Source organism: Pelodiscus sinensis, chromosome 27 (genome assembly GCF_052426305.1).
Source record: "Pelodiscus sinensis isolate ZL-2025 chromosome 27, ASM5242630v1, whole genome shotgun sequence".
Classification (NCBI taxonomy): Eukaryota; Metazoa; Chordata; order Testudines; family Trionychidae; genus Pelodiscus; species Pelodiscus sinensis.
In genome coordinates, this window is record NC_143078.1 from 14602596 (window position 1) to 14619204 (window position 16609).

The 16609-nt window shown below is 62.2% G+C and overlaps 1 protein-coding gene and 1 long non-coding RNA gene across 4 annotated transcripts in view; both read right to left on the reverse strand.

Moving 5' to 3' along the window:
• NAV1 (neuron navigator 1) overlaps window positions 1-9025 on the reverse strand; it is a 227319-nt gene extending 218294 nt beyond the window's left edge. For 2 of the 3 annotated variants that reach the window (XM_075910185.2, XM_075910182.2), the window contains exon 1: window positions 2979-4825. The gene's annotated coding sequence lies outside the window, so the exon portion shown is untranslated. Of the gene's footprint in view, window positions 1-2978; window positions 4826-8910 lie in introns of those variants that run through there. The other variant, XM_075910183.2, reaches the window with a different exon arrangement.
• A 1385-nt stretch (window positions 9026-10410) lies between these two features.
• Window positions 10411-14630, reverse strand: LOC106731474 (uncharacterized). Its single transcript, XR_001367746.4, has 4 exons — window positions 14114-14630; window positions 13794-13865; window positions 13593-13678; window positions 10411-13336 (listed from the first exon to the last, which is right to left on the reverse strand). It is a non-coding gene; the product is annotated as an uncharacterized LOC106731474 (long non-coding RNA).
• Between the last annotated feature and the right edge of the window lie 1979 nt (window positions 14631-16609).

Here is a 16609-nt window from a genome sequence, read left to right on the forward strand (position 1 = left end):
CAGTAACCGAAGCCACCCCTGCCCTGCCGCTTGGCCCGGGGATTAGCCAGGTCCCCCATTGGCGGCTCTGCTCCCACTCGTGGGCAGCCCGTGTGGTGGGACGTGGTGGAATGCACCGCAGGCCCCAGTCAGGCGGGGCAGGAGGGACTTGGCAGCTGGCTCAGCATAAAGCTCTTCTGGCCCAGCCATAGTGGAGACTGGAGGCCTCCAGTGGCGTAGGGTGAGCTCTGCGGAAGCCTCACCCTCCGGGCACCCTGGCATCCAGGGCAGTGCCCATCCTGGCAGCTGGGGGCCTGCTCCTTCACCTAGCAACCTGGCAATCTGTCCCCATCACCTTGGGGGTGCCCTCCCTGTGCCGTGCCGTGGTGCCCAGCCCCCTCTGCTCCTGCTGCCCAGTGCCAACCGGGCAGGCAGCTAACACATCAGCAGTGCAGCTGGAAAGGGAGCCCGGGTCTCTGCTTCCCTGGTCCAAGATGCTGCACCGACCGGAAGGTGGTCTCTGCAGATCTTGCAAATCACACATGTGCCACATGCTGCTCCTGCCGGTCCAGGGGCTGGGCCTGACTTGGGGGGGGGGGGGGGTGGTGCAGGAGAAGGGGGCCAGCAAGCTGCTCTCAGCCCATTGAGAGGCTCCGTGGTCTGCCGGCTCCAGTGTCATCCCCTATTCGCGTATCCAGTTACTCAGCATTCTGGTAAATGACTCAGCCCAGCAGAGCGCTGTAACCGGAGACAGCCACTCCCACCCCCAAACAGCAGCTCCCCCCCTCCAGTCGGCATCCCTGAGATCACCCAGCATGACTCAGCCAGAGCAGCCAGGATTGCGTTAGAGAACCCAGCTGGGGGGCCAGGGGCTGATTTCTGGCCTCAGTTTCCCCAGCTGGAACATGGGCTGCTAAGATGGACCACATCCCAGCCCAGGGTGGGCAAAAGGGTGTCCGTGGGAGGCAGGCAGGTGGCTTGTGGGCGAGGCACTAGGGAGGTCTGGCTGGGCCTGTGCCACGGGGATGGGGCAGAGAGTAAGAGTGCAGAGTTTACGGGGCAGGGAATGGATGGGTGTGGTTAGGGGGCCTGCAGGGGGGTGGGCTCAGGGAATTGCACGGCTCTGTACTGGATAGTGCAAGACAGGTCCCTTGGTTTAACACCAGGGAGCTAAAATCCACGTGCCCCTTTCCTGCTTAGCCCACGCAGTCACTGTGGCTGTCCCGGAACGAATGGAAGGGAGAAACAGACACGCTCTGTATTCAAACGGGGGTGCACCGAGAGGGTCTGAGCACCCCGGCACCGCGTGTGTCCCATAGCCATGCCAGGGGGTTAGTTACCCCCCCCCCAGAACTTACAGGGCTTTTGGCCTGGTGGCACCAGGCAGACCATGCCCCGGGGCCCAGAAATACGTCTCCAGAGCAAACGTCACGGGTTAGCATGGGGGTGGGGGCACAAGCGGTATCCAGCCGACGCCAATGTCCCCAGCTGGTAACAGCCGGGTGAGAAGCAAACTGCTGTGGCAGAGATACGGAGCGAGTGCTGGATGGGCAGCAAAGGGCGCCCCCTGCAGGCGAGGAAACGTGTCCTCCCACAGGTTGGTGTTCAGTGACATGACCCGCCTGTACCCGGGCAGCACTTTTCATCAGAGACCTCCATGTGCTTTGGCACAAAACCTCCTGATCCCTCCTGACAGGCGGGCATGCCCCACACCAGGGCCTGCATTTTTCTGTGGAGGATGGTTTATGCCAATATATTGTGATTCTGGGTGCCTCCATTTCTGCATAGCCAACCTGCCCCAGCTGTGGAGTGGTTCGGGTGTTCTGGACGGGGACTTGGGAGAGCTGGGCTCTTTTCTGCTGCCACTTTGTGCAAGTCACTGCCTCCTCCGTGCCTCAGTTTCCCCTGCCCTGACGTCTCTATTTGGATTGTGAGCTCTGGGGCAGGGACCATCTCTCGCTCAGGGCAGTGCCCAGCATGGTGGTGCCCTGAAACCCAGTTTTGGTGGGAGTCTAAGACAAATAATAATAACTGAAAATGTTTGCCTACGTGACTTGACCAAGGTCACAGAGTAGGTAAGTGGCAGAACCCAGGAGTCCTGCTTCTCCCAGTCTCCTGCTGCCTCCCCCGTGACCAGCTCTGCTCTCCAATCTGTCTCAGCTGCCTTGGGCCTAAGATCACCATGGCCGCAGTCCAGTTCTCACTTCCTCTAGTGAAAACACCCTTCCCAGCCCAGGAGGCGCCTGGCCCAGCACACTGCTGCCCCCAGGGACTTATTCCCCCGGGGTACCAGGAACATGGCCAGCCCGGTCTGGAACACACACTGCTGGGTCCCACCACAGCCCCACTGGGAATCCCCACACTGACCAGGCTGTGCCAGCCACACCCTGCCGGCCAGAGCCCGGGAAAGGCCCAGCCTGGAGACGCTTCCCTGGCATCCGCGGGGAGCTGCAGGGCTTGGGAAGTTTCTCATTGCTCAGTTCCTGTCTCGTGCTCAGCCTGTGCCTGCTGCTCCCCATGGCCCGGGCACAGACCATGCCCTGGGCACAGGCACCCCGCGCCGCCCGGGCAAGGCGGACAGGAGGCGCAGGGTCAAAGGGGAGAGGGGAGGCTGCCTGGGAGCTGCCCACTTGCTGCCAGAACCGCTGGCACAGCGGCTGGCTGCGTGCCAGGGCGCACCCGACTCTTGGTAGGGCTGAGGAGCCCCCCCCAACCCCCGACCCCTGGGCACAGCCAGGGGCTCCACGCCAGGGTCCCACCGCTGGCCCGGGGGGGGGGGCAGTGCTGGACCAGCTCCCCTCTGGCCCCAGCCCGGGGGCGAGGCGCGCAGGGGTGCCCGGCGGGCAGCGCCAGCAGGGACATGCGCGCCCCGGCCCCACGGGCAGGTGTCAGCCCGGCTGCGGGGGCTCCCGCCGCGCCCCGCCCTATGGCCCCGGCCCCGCGCAGCGCCCCGCCCTATGGCCCCGGCCCCGCGCAAGCAGCCCGCGCCCGGCACTCACCGTGCGGCCCCGGCCTCACGCCCCGCGCGCGCGGCGGCTCCCGGGGCTCCCCATCGCGCCGGCAGCCCCGCTCCGCGCGCAGCCCCGCCACAATGGGAGCCGCCGCCGCGGCAGCATCCTGAACAAAGTGTCTGTGTCCCCGGCCCGGCGGGGCGTCACGTGGGCCCTGCCCCTCGGCACCGCCGGCGCTTCTGCTGCTGCGGGGAGGCTGCCAGGTGGCTGCTGTGGGGCCGCACACGCACACACAGACTGTTTACACCCCACACGCTTTAGGAACAGACACACGCATGCATTGTTTGCACTCACACACAATCACACCCCCTACAGTCTATAAACACACTCGCACGCACACACACAGACTATTTACACCCCACACGCTTTAGGAACACACACACACATGCATTGTTAGCACTCACACACAATCACACCCCCTACAGTCTATAAACACACTCGCGCACACACACACAGACTGTTTACACCCCACACGCTTTAGGAACAGACACACACATGCATTGTTAGCACTCACACACAATCACACCCCCTACAGTCTATAAACACACTCGCACGCACACACACAGACTGTTTACACCCCACACGCTTTAGGAACAGACACACACATGCATTGTTAGCACTCACACACAATCACACCCCCTACAGTCTATAAACACACTCGCACGCACACACACACAGACTATTTACACCCCACACGCTTTAGGAACACACACACACATGCATTGTTTGCACTCACACACAATCACACCCCCTACAGTCTATAAACACACTCGCACGCACACACACAGACTATTTACACCCCACACGCTTTAGGAACACACACACACATGCATTGTTTGCACTCACACACAATCACACCCCTACAGTCTATAAACACACTCGCACGCACACACACAGACTATTTACACCCCACACGCTTTAGGAACAGACACACGCATGCATTGTTAGCACTCACACACAATCACACCCCCTACAGTCTATAAACACACTCGCACACACACACAGACTATTTACACCCCACACGCTTTAGGAACAGACACACACATGCATTGTTTGCACTCACACACAATCACACCCCCTACAGTCTATAAACACACTCGCACGCACACACACAGACTATTTACACCCCACACGCTTTAGGAACAGACACACGCATGCATTGTTAGCACTCACACACAATCACACCCCCTACAGTCTATAAACACACTCGCACACACACACAGAGACTATTTACACCCCACACGCTTTAGGAACAGACACACACATGCATTGTTTGCACTCACACACAATCACACCCCCTACAGTCTATAAACACACTCGCACGCACACACACAGACTATTTACACCCCACACGCTTTAGGAACAGACACACGCATGCATTGTTAGCACTCACACACAATCACACCCCCTACAGTCTATAAACACACTCGCACACACACACAGACTATTTACACCCCACACGCTTTAGGAACAGACACACACATGCATTGTTTGCACTCACACACAATCACACCCCCTACAGTCTATAAACACACTCGCACACACACACACACACACACACACAGACTATTTACACCCCACACGCTTTATAAACAGACACACGCATACATTGTTTGCACTCACACACAATCACACCCCCTACAGTCTATAAACACACTCGCACACACACACACAGACTATTTACACCCCACACACTTTATAAACAGACACACACATACATTGTTTACACTCACACACAATTACACCCCCCTACAATCTATAAACACACACACTGCTTACAACCCCATGGTCTAGAAACACACACATGCATTGTTTACACCTCACACAGTCTATAAACATGCACACACACACACACACACACACACTATGCATCCCCCACCCAGCTTACCCCCCCCACACACACAGTCTATAAACTTACACACAAAGGCTATATACACACATTGTTTACACCTCGCAGTCTATAAACATACACACACATCTCCCAGTCTATAAACACGCACACACAGTCTGTACTCACACAGACACTGTTTACACTCCCCACAGTCCACACACAAACACAGAGACTGTTTATACCCCCAGTCTATACACACAGTGCCTGTACACACACACTTTACACCCCTCCCCCCGTCTGTACACACACACACACACAGAGTTTACACCCACACACCATACATATTGCCTGTACATTCTCTGGTTTGCTGATGATGCTTGCTCCTTGCCAGTTTACCCCGCACGTAGGCGTGGGCGGAGGTGTCCAGCTCCCTGCCAGACTCTGCAGAGCTCTGGGCGGCCTGGGCTAACCCTTTCCTTCCCAGGTCAGCCTCTCCAGAGAGCCTGCAGATCCTGCCAAGCCATGGCTCCTGAGTCACGGAGCAGGCAGGAAACCTCTCTGGTTGTTAGCTTCCTTCGGCTAAGGGCAATCCCACCAATTGTCTTTCGGGGCTGGGCGTGTGGCCTAGGTAACGGGCCTGGGGCCAGAGCCGACCGGATGTTCTAGTGGGCTCTCCAAGAGGGAAGCAGGACTCCTGGCTCTGCCATCGACTCACTCAGTGGCCTTTGTCAAGTCACTTCTCTAGGCACTGCCAGCTGCAAACAATCCAACGATAGGGAGCTAAGCAGCCCAGACGATTATGAGATTTCTTCTGGATGATCTCAGCGCTTTTAACACCTTCCTGCTTACTCTGCGCTGCTCGCCCCCCCCCCCCCCCGCAGGCGACAGGCACAGGTCACCGACTCACCTCCCCGCTGCAGGGTGACAGCCAGTGTCCCCAGCTCCCACAAATCCATCGGGGGGGGATCCCCCACCCCACACTAGAGGGCCCGATGGAGAGCTGGCCCTCAGAGGAGACAAGGCCTGCCCCGAAGGGCTGACAGCCTGGGGAAAAGCTGGTGGTGGGCTTGGATGAGGAAGCTGGGACTGAGACCCACCAAACTCATCCCATCTGGGAGCCTCCAAGGATCCATTCGGCAGCGCAGCGTTAGTCCCAGGAATGCCCAACCAGCCAAGGGCCCGGCAGCTCGCTAGCAGCCCCCTCGGGCAGCCAGGCCCCATCAGTGCCCAAGCCACACTTCCCTGCTGGTTTTAGTGAAGCCAGTTTTGCCCTCATCGCTGGCTCCGGCAGGGCCAGCCCCCTCCGCTCCCTCCGAGGCACAGCGGCTAGCAGGCACACCCCGGTTTTAAAGCAGCAGCGCCTAGTACCCCAACGCAAAGTAGAAAAGCCACCGTGCAAAGGGACTAGTGCCACCACACCCTCAGTCCCTCACCAAGAATTCTGCAACCTGGACCCATTGCCACGGCTGCCCAGGCCTGTGCGCCAACCAGGCAATGGCGCGCCTCGGCTTGTCTGTAATGCGATGGCTCTGGTTCCAGATTTGCAGGGAATGCTCTGGGCTCCAAGGAGCAGAACGGACTAGGCTGGGGTGGCAACAGTTTTAGATGAGGGCCACTCTAAGATTTTGGTAAGTGGCCAGGGGCTGCACCTTCCTATGGAGGGGGGATGGAGGTTGTGTGTGGAAGGGAGCTCGCGGTAGGGCACTGGGGTGTGGGAGAGGATGTGGGGTCTGGGAGCGGGTATGGGGGAAGGAGAGGGGTGTGACCTCGGGCAGGGGATTGGAGTGCAAGGTCAGGGTGCAGGAGGGGATTCTGGCCTGGGGGAAGGGTGTTGGAGCGGGTGCCGGGTCAGGGAGGGAGCCTATGGGTAGGGGGTGCAGAGGGTTTGCGTGGTGACCTGGAGCAGGGAGTTGGTGTGTGGGAGGGGGTGAGATGCCAGATGCAGGCTCTGGCCATGGGGCGCTTACCTAGGGAGCTCCCTGCCTGCCACAGCCTCAGGCTCAATGCCACTGGCTGAGGCTTCATGTGCTGACTCCACCCCCAGCACAATCTCAGGTCCCATTGGCGGGTTTCCATCCAATAGGAGCTGAGAGATTGTGGTGAGGGTGAGGGCAGCACATGAAGCCACGCCCCTCCTTCCCCAGAACAGCATAGAGAGCCGCATGGAGCAATCAGCCGTTTTGAGCAGTGTGAGGCTGCTCCATGCCGAGGGTCCCGGCAGGGCAGGCCATGGGCCGAACTGAAAGGCTTGGCGGGCTGGATCCGGCTCCAGGCTGTGTCTTGCTTGCCTCTGCCCTAGGTGCTGACTTGTGGGGGTCCCAGGACTCAAGCATCCATGGGAAAAAGGGAGTGCTTAGCATCCACCAGCCACAGTGGTTCTGGCCGCAGATCAGCTGATGAGTAGGTCCCAAGGAATCCAGTGGAGCGGGGAGGTGAGGAGGAGGAAGAGGGAGAGCCTGGGCGGGGCCTCGGTCCAGGGGCGAAGGAACCGGCTGTCTGTCGGGACCCCGTCTCGCCAACTTAATTGCCTCACCCCAGCTGTCAGAGAGCCATGACCATCCCCTCCCCCACGGGGTCCATGGCACCCCTGGGCGGAATTAGCCCCGTAGCACACCCAGCCCCTCGCAGCCGGGACCCAACCCCAATGCCAGTCTGCCTGGGGCAGCAGGCAGATCTTTGCCTGTGTTAGCTGCCACACACTCCGTTTCCTGGTGTGCCCGCCATGCAGGGGCTGGCAGGAGGGTTTGGGATCCCAGGCATGCTCTTAGTGCCGACTAGCAGCCCTGGACCTGCTGTGCAGACAGGCCACGTGCTGCCTGCTCCAGATGGCCGCAGGCTCCCTGCTCAGCCTTACTCCCTAGACACACCCCAGATGGCTCAGCTCAGGGGTTGGGGCGGGAAGTCCCCCTGCATGCAGCCCAGGAGGGGCACCTAGCCATGGCTTGCCCGGTCGTAGGAAACGGTCCGCCTCCAGGAGCAGGCTGGGCCCAGGGGCTGCTCGGTCTCTGCCCAGCCCTCTTACCACGAGGCAAATTCCTGCCCAGCTGGGCCCTGGCTTCTGTACAAGACAGAGCCAGACTCCTTCCTCACAGAGCCCTGCTGCTCCTGGGGTAGAGACCAGGGGCATGGTGCTGGGGGCAGGGCAAAGAGGGCTCTGGCCCTCGCTGTCCAGAGGAGCAGCAAGGACGGCAGCGATGGAAAGGTGGGAGGAGAACTGGGGACTCCAGGCCGCCCTGCAGAGCTCCCCATAAAGCGCAGGCACCAGCAGGCTGCTGGGTCGGGGCGTGCACAGGCAGACGTGTTTGCAAAGGCACATGGGGGATGTGTGCGTGCGTGTGCATGCGTGTATCGGGGGTGTGCACGTGTCGGTGCTCGCCGGAGCGCGTGTGCCCCCTTTGTGAGCTGCCAGGCCAGAGCGCAGGGCTGAGGGTGCTGGGTGGGGCCTGTTGAGTCACAGAGCCAAGGTGACTCATGGAAAGAGTGAGGGAGAGCCTGGGGCTAGACAGCCCTTGGGGGGGGGGGGGGGTGCCTCCCAGTGACGGCTCCTCCCATCTGGCTCTTCCCATCTGGCTATTAACCCCCGCCCCTCCACTCCCAAGCCACCCCATGGAGCCAGGGCATCTGGGTCATGGTGGATAGTGGCTGCCCAGAAAGGATAACACCCAGCCCCACCCCTCCTACCTGAGGCCCCGCCCCTCCTACCTGAGGCCCCGCCCCTCCTACCTGTGTCTTGTCTATCCCCTCCCCCGCATGAGCCCAAAGCATCCCCATCATTCCCCCCGACACAGCACTGGACAGGTGGGGGTGGGACGCAAGGCCCCAGCCCTGGTGCACCGCAACCTTAGTGCCCACAGCAACTGGGCAAGACGGTCCCAGCGCCCCCCACCCCCGGTGCTCAGGCAGCGTGGCCAGCACGAGCCGCCCAGGCCCTGCAGGAGGCAGGCTGGCCTGCAGGCAGGGCCATGATGGGATGTTTGGCAGGCACAGCCCGTCCCTGCCCAGGATACCCGCCACCCTTGTCTCCCACCTCCCCTAAACCCTCCTGCTCTGAGCAAGGATTCAGCCCGGCCCCTGGAGCTGCTCACTCACCACACAGCGACCTGTGCAGAGGGAGCAGCCGGCAGCCTGGGCATCGCCGGGCCCTGCCATCCATTCCCCTCCTCCGGAAACTCTGTGATTGTGCAACTAAAACGGACAGCTCCAGGCCTAAGACAGGCCCCCCCCCCCAGCGCCTCTCCTTCCCAGCCACGCCTCCGCTCCCCTCACCCTGCACTTCCTTCCCACACCGCTCTGCTCGCAGGCCTCAGTCCCCACCCGCAGCGTCCCGCTACTCCACTCCTCTCCCACCCCCGCCAGCCGGGCTCACGCCCTTGAATTCCAACCTATCGCCTCCCCCTTATTCCGGCCCTGGGCTCCCCAGACAGCTCTGCCAAAGCCCCCCAGCCCCTCCTGCAGTCACCCCCAAGTCCCCCACCACCCCAGCTCTGCAGCCCCTGCTCAGTCCTGACTGCAACTCCCCCACCTTCCATCCTTGTCCTCTCTGCAGGTGCCAGTGGGACCTGCGGGAAGTGCACACTCAGCGCCCGCAAACTCACATTGTGACGGGACAGAGTCTCTGTCCCCCAAGATTTCCAGGGGTGCAGGGCTGGTCCCTGGCCCCACCCAGCTGCTGCCAATCTGAATTCCTTGGCTCAGCCATTCCCCAGCCTTCCCACTCTAGCAAAGGCGTGAGAATGTCTTCCCACTCTTCCTCCACTCCATCTTGGCCCATCTGCGAGGCACCCCAGTCCCTGAGCAGCCTCTGGCGGCTGCATTCCCACCAGGCCAGCCCCCAGCGGCTCAGCGAAGGGGCAGCAGACAGGAGCAGGGCTGCAGGGCATCCGAGCTGGCGACAGTTCTGGGGCTCTGTGCAACCTGAGGAGCCAGAAGGACGGCTCCGGGGAATGGCCTCAGATCCCCTCCACCTTGCCAAGAAAGCCCTTTCCAGGCAAAGCAAGGTCCTGGGATCCCTTGAAGGGCCCCTTTTCCCCAGGTGAGCCGAGCCCTGTGGCATCGCTCTGGAAGGCCCTTCACATCCCTGGCAGGGCTCTGAGTTCACCGTTCATCCCCGTGCTTGGAGTACAATGGTGCTGTTGGGTGGTAGCACCAGACACCCACATGGCCCCCTCTGTGCAATTCAAATGCTCGGACAGCAACCCCCATCGAGACCCACGGCTCATCCGGCTTGGCCGCCACTGTGGGGCCAGTGCCCAGAGAGTTAAGTCCCCTGAAAGCAGAATCCCACAGACAGATCTAAGGGTGCCCAGGTTCCTGGCATCCCCAGAGGTGCAGCCAGAATCCAGCCAGTCCCAGATATCCCTGCCACAGGCCTCTGCAGATGGAGTCACCCCACCTACCTGGCACGGACGTGACCACCAGACCCATGAGGGATTGGCAGTCTGGGGTATCTCCTGCCCTGGCACAGAGCTGGAGAGAGCCCCAGGAATTCAGCTGCCAGGCTGGGTCTGGTGAGGCAGGATCAGGCTCACAAGCGGGGACTTGTTGCATCACCCTGAGCACAGCTCCTCTTTTGTTATGGTTTAATCCAGCCACAACTGATGTGTAGGGAAGGGGCGATGGGAAGATACTTTGCACCCTGCTCAGGCCCAGATAGGGGATCCAAGACAGAAAACAACTCAAGAAACTTAAAGCCGTACCAGGACATGGCTCTCCCGGGGCTGGTCCAAGATGTGGCTACAGCTGGACCACTTGGAAATAGTGACCATAACATAATTACATTTAACATCCCTGTGGTGGGAAAAACATCCCCACGGCCCAATGCAGTGGCATTTAATTTCCGAAAAGGGAACTACGCAAACACGAGGCGGTTAGTTAAATGGAAATTAAAAGATACAGCGGCAAAGGTCAATCCCTGCAAGCTGCGTGGCAACTTTTCAAAGACACCATAAGAGAGGCCCAACTTAAATGTATCCCCCAAATTAAAAAAACACAGTAAGAGAACCCCAAAAGTGCCACCGTGGCTTAACAACCAAGGGAAAGGCATTGTTAAAAAGTGGAAGTTAAACCCCTCTGGGGAACCTGGTATTGGCCACGGTTGGCAGATAGGACACTGGGTTAGATGGACATTTGGGCTGACCCAGTCGGGCTGTTCTTACATTCAGCCTCAGCAACACCCTCTGCATGAGATCCAGTCCTTGCAGGGAGATCCAAACACGCCGAGTTTAGCCTTAGAAGCGCTGTAAAGTAAGAAAGGGCTGCCACTCTGAGTCTACATACGGGGAAACTGAGGCACAGAACAACGTGACTTGCCCAAGGTCCCACAGCTAGTCCATGCCAGAGCTAGGAAGAGAACCCAGGAGTCCTTATTTTCATACTGCTGCTCCGGTCGCTAGACCCACTTCCCTCTCCGAGCCAGGGTGTTACCGTCTGAGCAGATCAGGTTGGCTGGTCAGTGCCAGATGGGTGCAGTCCTGGCTTTACAGCACTGGCCAGCTGCTCCCCCACCTTCGCGAGGGGTGAGCCCAGGCTCCTCCCAAGAAGCAGCTGCTCCCCAGCTCCACTTCCAGAGAGAGCAGGCTGCCCTCAAGAGCGAGAGACGGGGCTGCAGTGCCATCTGCCGGTCGCCTGTGCCGCAGCAAGAACTGCATCCCACTGGCATGAGAGGGTGGAAAGAGCCGGGTTGGGAAAACAGGAGCAGGGCCTCAGCCGGGACAGGCGCGGGGGCTGCGTTGGGAGATGGGCGGATTGAGACAGGCCAAGGGGGCGAGGATCAGCAGGCTCCAGGGCGTTAGGATGAGGTCGTCCTTGCAGTCGGCCTGCCTGGCCCAGCGGCCCCCATGGCTTTGTGCCACAGTGCCCCGGCGGTCCTGATGCACGTGCAGCTGACACTTGTCTCCCCAACCAAGCAACCTGGGTCGGGGGAGACCCCATCGCCGGCACACACAGGAAAGGTGGGCAGGGGCACTTCCTGTCCTGCGAGGATGGGCAGCACTCAGCTGCTGGGTGCTGCAGGCCGTGGCAAGACCCAGCTGGATAATTCAAACGCCGGCGAAAAGTCTCTGGGTCACCGGGCTCAGGGCACTGCAGGGGGCACAGGGTTGTGCCAGTAACCCTGCTTCGGCTCCCCGCTGAGTGTGGGCCACGTGGGAGCTGGCTCCCATCCTGGAAGGGTGCAGGAAGGTGGCAGGCTGGTCCTGTCCCAGGACAGGGATTAGGGCCAGGCTCCCCCTGCACTCAACTCTGGGCCAAGTTCCTGCTTCCTGAGCAGCAGGGAGAGGGGGGCAGAGCCAGAGGCTGCGCCAGACAATCTACTGCCCCCGGCTGCATTGGAGCGCGGGGCGACGCAACCGGGCACATAGCGCTGCTCTGATTGGGTCAGGGCGACGAAGGGACAGCCTGGCCAATCCTGCCACCCCAGACAGCTGGCCCCGGGCAGCAGCCTCAAAGTTGGGTGGGGGAAGGAGGGTGAGAACCAGGGTCTGAAGGAGCCGGTGCCTCCCACCCCAGAGCAAATGGCGCCCCGGATGGGACCAGGCTGCGGTTACGGTGACACGGCTCCTGCTTGCAGAAGAGCTGCAAGAAGAGACCCATTAGACCCAGCACAAGCGGCTGGGGCTTTGCTCCGATTGCTCAGCAGGTGAGAGGCTAGGGCTGATCTCAGATAGAGAGACGCCCTGTAACTCTGCCCCCCAGCTGGCATCTCTCCCCTCCTCCCCCCGGAAGTTAACCCCGGCCAGCCGGGGGAACCTGTTAAGTACAAGCCCTGCCAAGGTGCAAACAGGGACTCTCCCGCAGGGGAGAGGAGTGCTAGGAAGGGCGAATCCCAGCCGGCCGCTAGAGCAGGTGCTGGAGGCGGGGCTGGGGTTGGGTCTGTCTCCAGCACTGGGGAACAGGCAGCGAGCGCTGTAGGGGCAGGAGCACTGAGTCCTCCAAGGTAGCAAAGCCTCAGCTTGTCACAGACTGGGGCCGACTTAGGGGTCTGCACGGTTCCTGGCAGGCAGGGCGAGGAGCCAAAAGGCGCTAGAAGTGGGAGGGGACTGACACCAGGAAACATACTGAGGGGAGTGGGTGAGGTCCCTTCTTGGACCTTGCTGATGTGGGGGTCACACAGGAGTGGGGGGGGAGGACATGGGGACTGACAGGAATGAACTTCAGTCATGGCTGCTCCCCCCCGGCTCCTGGGGCCCCCAGATTCACCACATCTGCAGGGCCGTCCTTGGCCTGATCCCACAAGGCCTCCCGAGTCCAGGAACTGATAACAATGTGACTCCTGGCAGGAGACTGGGCTCTGAGCATCCAGCTCCGTCCGACGTACGTCTGGCTAAGCAACCCAAACAGCCTCCGCTCTGCGTCCACGCAGTGCCCGCGGGTGGCTAAAGGCACCGCCTCGCCCAGGCCAGGGGCTGGTCAGACCACAGGCTGGGCCTGCCTCTACCCAGCAGAGCGGCTGCAGCGGAGACGCAGCACCAGACACAGAAACGGCATCTTCTCGGCAACTCTCCTCGCGCACGTTCTGCTGAAAGAGGCAGGGTCAGACTTCAGCACGGGCAGCTCCAACCCCTCCCTGCCGCTGCTCTTCCTCCCCAGTGGGTCCACCGCCCTCGTTAACACCATCAATTGTCTGCTTAAAAAAAGGCTTAGTTAACACACTGTGAAGGGTTGCAAGGCTCTTCCCTGGCGGCTGTTGTCATAGGCACGGCCAGCGGTAACGCGACATGAAACGCTGGTGTCCACTGAATTGCCCCGTGTAACTGACCAAGGGTTTCACTAACCTCTTCTCTGCTCTGGAGCCTGACACACCTTAGTAACACACACGAGTTCACAGGCTTGCTTTGCATCACTGGTCTCTGCTCCAAGGCTGGCAAGGATGAAGGGGGAGGGTTAGCTCAGTGGGTTCAGCATTAACCTGTTTCAACCCAGGGATGTGGGTTCAATCCTCAGGGGGGCCATTTAGGGATTTGGGGAAAACCTACCAGGGCTGGTACTTGGTCCTGCCGTGAGGGCAGGGGACTGGACTCGATGACCTCGCGAGGTCCCTTCCAGCTCTAGGAGAGAGGTAGATCTCAATTTATTTTTATTAGAGCCAAATGTGCCTCTCTGGCCAAGCCACGACCCACAAACATCGGTGGTGATCTGTGCATTTAAGGGGCTCTGCTCATTAGCTTGTCTACCCACAACTGTCACCCCCAAACTCAGAGGCAGGCCAGTGCCAGTGACCCCACTTTACAGAAAGTGACCCTGAGATACCAAGACACTCGATTTCCCTGGGACCAAATCCTGGAGCAGGACTCACACCAGGAGGGGCCTCTGACGCGGGGATCTGTGCAGCCACTTTCCATCGCAATGACCTACCCCTGCCCCATACCCATAGGCACAGCCCTGCACCCGGGGCCTGGCCTCCGGGCAGCCTCCAAGGGGTCCCACTGGCCCCAAGCACTTTGCCAGCCCCCTTGGAGTCCTGCCGCCATTGGCTTTGACAGCCCCCCCAAGGTCCCTCTGCCCTCGGGCGTCTCACTGCAAGCTGCCCCTGCCATGGGCTCCACAGCCCCCAGTACCCCTGGGGCTCAGGGCTCTGCACTCTGCAGCCGCCACTCAACCCCGGGCGGGAGAGTTGCCAACTCTTCCGGACCAGCCGCCATTTCCGCCAATCGGACCTATTCCTTCGGTCCGGGAGAGCTGGCAACTGATCTCACCAGGTCTAACGTGCCAGCCCCATCCCCAAATAGTTCCCACGTTCTGTGCAGAGCCTGTCCCTGGCCGCTCCCCCGGTGCCCCTGTGCTGCTCCACATCCCCCCCCCCGCTCCTCACCCCTGTGCTGCTCCACATCCCCCCCCCCGCTCCTCACCCCTGTGCTGCTCCACATCCCCCCCCCCCGCTCCTCGCCCCTGTGCTGCTCCACATCCCCCCCCCCGCTCCTCACCCCTGTGCTGCTCCACATCCCCCCCGCTCCTCCCCCCTGTGCTGCTCCACATCCCCCCCCGCTCCTCCCCCCTGTGCTGCTCCACATCACCCCCCGCTCCTCGCCCCTGTGCTGCTCCACATCCCCCCCCCGCTCCTCCCGCCTGTGCTGCTCCACATCCCCCCCCGCCTGTGCTGCTCCACATCACCCCCCCGCTCCCCCCTGTGCTGCTCCACATCCCCCCCCGCTCCTCCCGCCTGTGCTGCTCCACATCCCCCCCCCGCTCCTCACCCCTGTGCTGCTCCACATCCCCCCCGCTCCTCCCGCCTGTGCTGCTCCACATCCCCCCCCGTTCCTCACCCCTGTGCTGCTCCACATCCCCCCCCGCTCCTCACCCCTGTGCTGCTCCACATCCCCCCCCGCTCCTCCCCCCTGTGCTGCTCCACATCCCCCCCGCTCCTCCCCCCTGTGCTGCTCCACATCCCCCCCCCGCTCCTCACCCCTGTGCTGCTCCACATCCCCCCCCCGCTCCTCCTCCCTGTGCTGCTCCACATCCCCCCCCGCTCCTCCCCCCTGTGCTGCTCCACATCCCCCCCCGCTCCTCACCCCTGTGCTGCTCCACATCCCCCCCCCGCTCCTCCCTCCTGTGCTGCTCCACATCCCCCCCCCCGCTCCTCCCCCTGTGCTGCTCCACATCCCCCCCCCGCTCCTCCCTCCTGTGCTGCTCCACATCCCCCCCCCGCTCCTCACCCCTGTGCTGCTCCACATCCCCCCCCCGCTCCTCACCCCTGTGCTGCTCCACATCCCCCCCCGCTCCTCACCCCTGTGCTGCTCCACATCCCCCCCGCTCCTCCCCCTGTGCTGCTCCACATCCCCCCCCCCGCTCCTCACCCCTGTGCTGCTCCACATCCCCCCCCGCTCCTCGCCCCTGTGCTGCTCCACCCCCCCCCCGCTCCTCACCCCTGTGCTGCTCCACATCCCCCCCCCGCTCCTCACCCCTGTGCTGCTCCACATCCCCCCCCCGCTCCTCCCCCTGTGCTGCTCCACATCCCCCCCCCGCTCCTCACCCCTGTGCTGCTCCACATCCCCCCCCCGCTCCTCACCCCTGTGCTGCTCCACCCCCCCCCCGCTCCTCACCCCTGTGCTGCTCCACCCCCCCCCCGCTCCTCACCCCTGTGCTGCTCCACATCCCCCCCCCCGCTCCTCGCCCCTGTGCTGCTCCACATCCCCCCCCCGCTCCTCACCCCTGTGCTGCTCCACATCCCCCCCCCCGCTCCTCACCCCTGTGCTGCTCCACATCCCCCCCCGCTCCTCGCCCCTGTTCTGCTCCACCCCCCCCCCCGCTCCTCGCCCCTGTGCTGCTCCACATCCCCCCCCGCTCCTCGCCCCTGTGCTGCTCCACCCCTCCCCGCTCCTCCCCCCTGTGCTGCTCCACATCCCCCCCCGCTCCCGCCCCTGTGCTGCTCCACCCCTCCCCGCTCCTCCCCCCTGTGCTGCTCCACATCCCCCCCCCGCTCCCGCCCCTGTGCTGCTCCACCCCTCCCCGCTCCTCCCCCCTGTGCTGCTCCACATCCCCCCCGCTCCTCGCCCCTGTTCTGCTCCACCCCCCCCCGCTCCTCAACCCTGTGCTGCTCCACATCCCCCCCCGCTCCTCCCCCCTGTGCTGCTCCACATCCCCCCCCCCCCGCTCCTCGCCCCTGTGCTGCCACCCCCCCGCTCCTCGCCTCTCGCCCCCTGTTCTGCTCCACCCCGCCCCGCCCCACGCGCGCCCCGCCCTCTGTGCCGGTCCCCACTCCGCCCCTCTCCCCGCCCTGTCCCCTCGGCAGCCGCGCTAACCCCTCCCCGGGGCGCCGCTGCACGGACCCGCCTCCGGCTCCTCCCCGGCCGGC